We start from the raw sequence: 7,533 nt of genomic DNA, 5'->3' as shown, positions 1-7,533 counted from the left end.
TTAAGCAAGTTAACAATCTCTTGTACCCTCTTTTATAATGCAAATTGAGTAGGAGGGCATGGGAATCTAGATCAACAGATGAGACTGTATAGGCAAGTAAACGCATTAACAGTCGTTAAGTACCCTCTACAGTGATGAAATGGAGAAGGCAATGTCACCCCACTCCAGTATTCTTGCCTGGAAAATCCCATGGAGGAGGGATTAGAGGAGGAGGAGCCTGGTAGGCTGCAGTCCATGGGGTCGCTAAGAGTCGGACATGACTGAGCGACTTCACTTTCACTTTTCACTTTCATGCATTGGAGAAGGAAATGGCAACCCACTCCAGTGTTCTTGCCTGGAGAATCCCAGGGACGGGGGAGCCTGGTGGGCTGCCGTCTATGGGGTCGCACAGAGTCAGACATGACTGAGGTGACTTAGCAGCAGCAACAGTCATGAAAAGGAAGTTAGGTGGGAATAGGATCCTAGGTTAACATAAGGGACTACAGCTGCATTTAAGCACATTTAAGGTGCCTTGTCGGAGAAGGCAATGGCACCCCACTCCAGTACTCTTGCCTGGAAAATCCCATGGGTGGAGGAGCCTGGTAGGCTGCGGTCCATGGGGTCGCTAAGAGTCGGACACGACTGAGCGACTTCACTTTCACTTTTCACTTTCACACATTGGAGAAGGAAATGGCAACCCACTCGTGTTCTTGCCTGGAGAATCCCAGGGACGGGGGAGCCTGGTGGGCTGCCATCTATGGGATCACACAGAGTCGGACATGACTGAGGTGACTTAGCAGCAGCAGCAAAGTCCCTTGTACAGTCGTGGTAACGTAAATCTAGTAGGAGAGAATGGGATCCTAGACTAAGAGAGACTGTAACTGCAATAAAGCTCACTATCAGTCTCAATTACCATCTGTAGTCCTGAAAAAGGGAGTTATGCAGGAATGGATTTTGATGTTAACTTAAGGCACTATACCTGCATTTAAACACATTAACAGTCCCTTGTAGCCTCTTTGGCAAGTGAGTTAGGTGGGGATGGGATCCTAGGTAACATAAAGGACTGCAAGCAGCATTTAAGCACATTAGCAGTCCCTTGTATTCCCTTCAGTAATATAGAGGGAATTAAAGGGTGAGAGGGAATCTTAGACTAAAGCACGGGACTGTAACTGCATTTATGTACAATAATAGTCCCTTGTACACTTTGGAGTAACACAAATGGAGTAGGAAGGATGGGGATCTAGGCTAAAAGAAGGGAGAGTAGTGCTATTAAGCCCATTAAAAAGTCCTATGTATGCTCTGAAGTAATACAAAGAGAGTTAGGTAGAAATAGGATCCTGATTATCATAAGGGACTGCAGTTCCATTTAAGTGCATTAACCATCCCTTCTATCCTCTCTGATAATGCAAATCAAGAAGAGAATGGATCTTAGATGAGATAAGGGGATGTAGCTGTAGTGAATCACATTAACAGTTCCAAGTGTCCTCTGCAATCATGCAAAGGGACTTAGTTGGGGGTGGGATCCTAGGTTAACATAAGGGACTGTAATTGCATTTAAAAACATTAGCAGGCACTTGTACAGTCACTGGTAATGCAAAGGGAGTTAGGTGGAAATAGGATCCTGGGTTTTAAAAGGAAGGGGAAGGGAAAAGAACTGTATGGGCACATTAACAGTCCATTGTATCCTCTGTGGTAATGTACATATTTAGGAAATGGGAATCTAAACAAAGGGAAGGAACAATGGTAGTTCATTAACAAGTTCTATGTAGGCTCTGCAGTAATTAAAAGGAAGATATTAATAGTTGGGAATGGGATCCTAGGTTACCATAAGGGACATAGTGGTATTTAAGGCCATTAACAGCCGCAAGCATCCTCTGCAATCCTGCAAAGAGACTTAGTTGAGGATAAGATCCTAGGTTAATATAAGGGACTGTAGCAGCATTTTCAGGGAAGGCAATGGCACCCCACTCCAGTATTCTTGCCTGGAAAATCCCATGGAGGAGGGATTAGAGGTGGAGGAGCCTGGTAGGCTGCAGTCCATGGGGTCGCTAAGAGTCGGACACGACTGAGCGACTTCACTTTCACTTTTATGCAGTGGAGAAGGAAATGGCAACCCACTCCTGTACTCTTGCCTGTAGAATCCCAGGGACAGGGGAGCCTGGTGGGCTGCTGTCTATGGGGTCGCTAAGAGTCGGACAAGATTGAAGTGACTTAGCAGCAGCAGCAGCAGCATTTTAGCACATTAACAGTCCATTATATCCTCTTTGGTAATGCAAATCGAGGATGGCCTGGGAATCTAGACTAACAGAAGGGAAGGCAGTGCAAATAAGCCCATTAACAAGTCCATGTAGGCTCTACATTAATGAAAATGAGTTAGGTGGGAATAGGATCTTAGATTAATATAAGAAACTGCTGTTGCATTTAATCCCATTTAACAGTCCCTTGTACAATTTGTGGTACTGCAAATGATGTGAGAGGGCATAGGAATGTACGATAACAGAAGGGAATGCAGCTGCAATATACCTCATTAACAGTCCCAAATACCATCTGTAGGCAGGAAAGGGAGTTAGGCGGAAATGGGATCTTGGGTTATGTGAGGGACTGTAGGTCCTTTTAAGCACATTAACAGTCCATTGTACTCACTGTGGTAAGGCAAATCAAGTATGAGGGTATGGGAATCAGGACTAACAGAAGGGGCTAAGCTCTTATTGAGCCCATGAACTGTCCCAAGTACCCTCTACAATCATGTCCAGGGGGTGAGGTGGGAACAGGATTTTAGATAAATGTAAGACTCTGTAGCTCCACATTAACAGTTTCTTGTAGCATCTTCAGTAATGCAAATCAAGTAAAAGTAAAAATTTCAGAATAACAGAGGGGACTGTGGCCCATTAACAATTCCTTGTATAGTCAGTAGTAATACAAATCATGTAGGAGTGGATGGGAATCTAGACTAACAGAAGGAACTGTAAGTGTAATAAAGGCCATTAACAGTCCCAAGTACTTTCTGCAGTCATTAAAAGGGAGTTGGGTGGGAATAGGGTTTGAGGTAAACATAAGGGACTGTAGTTGCTTTTAAGCACAGTACCAGTCCCTTCTACTTTCTGTGGTAGTGCAAGGGAGTCACTGACTGTTGGGGAATGGGATCATAGGTAAACATAACAGACTGGATGGATTTAAGCACAGTAATAGTCTCTTATACACTGGGGGCAATGCAAACTGAGTAGGAGAGATGGGATTCTAGACTTAACAAAAAGGACAGCAGTGCATTTAAGCCCATTAACAAGTCCCTGTAGGCTCTGCAATAATGAAAATGGAGTCAGGTGGGAATGGGATCTTAGATTAATATAAAGGACTGTAATTCTGTTTAAGTACATTAACAGTCCCAGTTACTTTATGTGGTAATACAAATCCAGTAAAAACAGAAAACGATTCTAGATTAACAAAAGGGACTGTGGCTTCAGTAAAGCACATTAACAGTTCCAAGTACCCCCTGCAGTCATTAAAAGGGAGTTAGGTGAGAATAGGGTCCTATGTAACATAAGGGACTGTAGCTGCAGTAAAGCACAGTCCCTCATACCCTCTTTTATAATGCAAATAAATCAGAGGGCGTGGGAAAGGAGACCAACAGATGAGACTGTATAGACAGGTAAGTGCATTACCAGTCCCAAATACCCTCTGTAGTCATGAAAAAGTAGTTAGCTGGGGACAGAATCCTAGGTTAACATAAGACTGTAGCTGCTTTTAAGTACATTAACAGTCTATGAACACTCTGTGTTAATGCAAATCATGTAGGAGTGGATGGAAATCTAGACTAACAGAAGGAACTGTTAGGGACTTTTAAGCACAGTAACAGTCCCAAGTAATCTTCAGTCAGGAAAGGGAGTTAGGTGGGGGATGGGATCCTAGGTCATTGCTTTTAGGCACATTAACAGTCCCTTGTATCTCCCTTGGTAATACAAATTGAGTAGGAGGGCATGGGAATCTCAACTAACAGAAGGGACAGTAGCTCTAATTGAGCCCATTAACTATTCCAAGTAACCTCTGCAGTAATGCAACAAGATTTAAATGGGAATGGGATCATAGGTAAACATAAGAGACTGTAGATGCATTTAAGCATGTTAACAGTCTTTACACTCCAGGATAATACAAATTGAGTAGGAGGGATAGGCTCCTAGACTAAGAAGTGACAGCAGTGCAAATAAGCCCTTTGACAAGTCCCATATAGGCTCTGCATTAATGAAAAGAAGTCAGGTGGGAATGGAATCCTAGGTTAACATAAGGGACTGAAGCTGCATTTAAGCACCATAACAGTCCCTTGTACCCTCTTTCACAATGCAAATTGAGTAGCAGGGCATGGGACTCTAGATCAACAGATGAGACTATATAGGCAGGTAAATGCATTAACAGCCCCAAGTACCCTCTGCAGTCATGAAAAGGGAGTTAGATAGGAATGGAATTCTAGATTAATAGAAAGTACTGTAGCTGGATTTAAGCACATTAACAGTCCCAGTTACCTTATTTGGTAATACAAATCCAGTAAGAGCAAAAATGATTCTAGATTAACAAAAGGGACTGTGGCTGCAGTAAAGCACATTAACAGTTCCAAGTGCCCTCTGCAGTCATTAAAAGGGAGTTAGGTGGGAATAGGGTCCTAGGTAAACATAAGAGATTGTAGTTGCTTTTAAGCACAGTACCAGTCCTTTTACCTTCTGTGGTAGTGCAAGGGAGTCAGGTGGGAATGGGGGTATAGGTAAACATAGACTGTGGATGCATTTAAGCACAGTGACAGCCTCTTCAAACACTCTGGGATAATGCCAATCCACTAGGATGGATGGGCTACTTATAATAGAAGGAATGGCAGTGCAATTAAGCACACTGACAAGTTCCATATAAGCTCTGCAGTAATGAAAAGGGAGTTAGGTGGGAGTGAGATCCTAGGTTAACATAAGGGACTATAGCTACATTTAAGCACATAAACAGTCCCTTGTATCCTTTTATAATGCAAATTTACTAGAAGGGCATGGAAATCTAGACTAACAGAGGAGACTGTATAGGCAGGAAGTGCATTAACAGTTCCAAGAACCTTCTGCAGTGGTAAAAAGGGAATTAGGTAGAAATGGAATCCAAGGTTAATATAAGGGACTGGGTTTGCACTTAAGTACACTGAAAGTCCCTGGGAGCCTCTGAGATGCTGCAAAGGGAATAATGTGGGAATGGGATCCCACCTTACTAAAAGGGACTGTAGCTGCATTTAAGCACTGTAACAGTCCTTTATACCCTCTTTTATGATGCAAATTAAGTAGCAGGGCATGGGAATCTAGACCAACAGATGAGACTGTATAAGCAGATAAGGGCAATAACAGTCCCAAGTACCCTCTGAAGTCATGAAAACTAGTTAGATGGAGACAGACTCCTAGGTTAACATAAAGGACTGTAGCTACATTTAAGCACATTAGCAATCCCAGTTCCTCTATGTAATAATACAAATCCATCAAGAAGGAAACTGATTCTAGATTATCAGAAGGAACTGTAGCTGCTGTTAAGCCCATTAATAGTCTCAGGTAACCTCTGCAGTCATTAAAAGGGAGTTGGGTGGGATAGGGTCCTAGGTAAACACAAGGGACTGTAGTTGCTTTTAAGCACAGTACCAGTCCCTTTTACTTTCTGTGGTAATGCAAGGGAGTCACTGACTGTTGGGAATGGGGTCATAGGCAAACAACAGACTGTGGATGCATTTATGCAGAGTAACAGTCTCTTGCACACTCTGGGGTAATGCAAACTGAGTAGGAGAGATGGGATTCTAAACTAACAGGATGGACAGCAGTGCAATTAAACCTATTAACAAGTCCCTGTAGGCTCTGCAGTAATAAAAAGGGAGTCAGGTGGGAATGGGGTCCTAGGTTAACATAAGGACTGTAGATGCATTTAAGCACATTAGCAATCCTGGTTACTCTATGTGGTACTACAAATCCAGTAAGAAAGAAATTGACTCTAGGTTAATAGAAGGGACAGTAGCTCCAGTTAAGCCCATCAATAGTCCCAAGTACATTCTGCAGTCATTAAAAGCAAATTGGGTGAGATAGGGTCCTAGGTAAACATAAGGGACTGCAATTATTTTTAAGCACAGTACCAGTCCCTTCCACTTTCTGTGGTAGTGCAAGGGAGTCACTAACTTTTGGGAGTGGGGTCACAGGTAAACATAACAGACTGTGGATGCATTTAAGCACAGTAACAGTCTGGGGAAACTGAGTAGGAGAGATGGGATTCTAGACTTAACAAAAAGGACAGCAGTGCATATAAGCCCATTAACAAGTCCCTGTAGGCTCTGCAGTAATAAAAAGGGAATTAGGTGGGAATGGGGTCCTAGATTAATAGAAAGGACTGCAGCTGGATTTAAGACATTAACAGTCCCAGTTACTTTATGTGGTAATACAAATCCAGCAAGAACGAAAATGATTCTAGATTAATAAAAGGGACTGTGGCTGCAGTAAAGCACATTAACAGTCCCTTATACCCTCTTTATAATGCAAATTAGTAGAAGGGCATGGGAAAGTAGGCCAACAGATGAGACTGTATAGGCAGGTAAGTGCATTACTAGTCCCAAATACCCTCTGCAGTCATGAAATAGTTAGCTGGGGACAGAATCCTGTGTTAATATAAGAGATTGTAGCTGCTTTTAAGCACATTAACAGTCCATTGTGTTAATGCAATTGTGTAGGAGTGGATAGAAATCTAGACTAACAGAAGGAACTGTAGTTACTCTTAAGCACAGTAACAGTCCCAAGTAATCTGCAGTCAGGAAAAGGGAGTCAGGTGGGGGATGGGATCCTAGGTTAAAAAACGGAGGAGGGGGACTATACTTGCATCTAAGCACATTAACAGTCCCTTTGTCCTCTTTGGTAATGTAAAGGGAATTAAGAGGGGATGGGGTCCAAGGCTAGTGGTAAAGAACCCGCTTGCCAATGCAGATTTAAGAGATGCAGGTTTGATCCCTGGGTGGGAAAGATCCCCTAAAGGAGAGCATGGCAACCCACTTCAGTATTCTTGCCTGGAGAATCCTATGGACAGAGGAGCCTGGCAGGCTACAGTCCACAGGGTCACAAGAGTTGGACACAACTGCATGCATGGACTATCCACCAAAGATAAGGGACAGTAGTATAGTTAAATCCACTAACAAGTCCTATGTAGGCTCTGCAGTAATGAAAGGGAGATAGTTGGTGATGGAAGCCTAGATTGACATAAAGGACTGCAGCAGCCTTTAAGCACATTAACAGTCCCTGAACCCTCTGTGGTAATGCAAATTCATTAAGAAAGGAACTGATTCCGGTTTAACAGAAGGTATGGTAGCTGTAATAAAGCCCATTACAAGTCCATTGTCCCCCTTTTGATAATGCAAATAAAGTAGAAGGGCATGGGAGTCTTTACTGAGGGGACTGTAACTCTAACAGAGCCTTTTGACAGTCCCAAGTATCCACTGCAGTCATACAAAGAGATTTAGTTGGGAATGGGATCATAGGTAAACATAGAGACTGCAGATGCATTTAAAAGCATGTC

This window comes from Dama dama, chromosome X (genome assembly GCF_033118175.1).
Source record: "Dama dama isolate Ldn47 chromosome X, ASM3311817v1, whole genome shotgun sequence".
NCBI lineage: Eukaryota > Metazoa > Chordata > Mammalia > Artiodactyla > Cervidae > Dama > Dama dama.
This window is presented reverse-complemented; position numbering follows the sequence as displayed.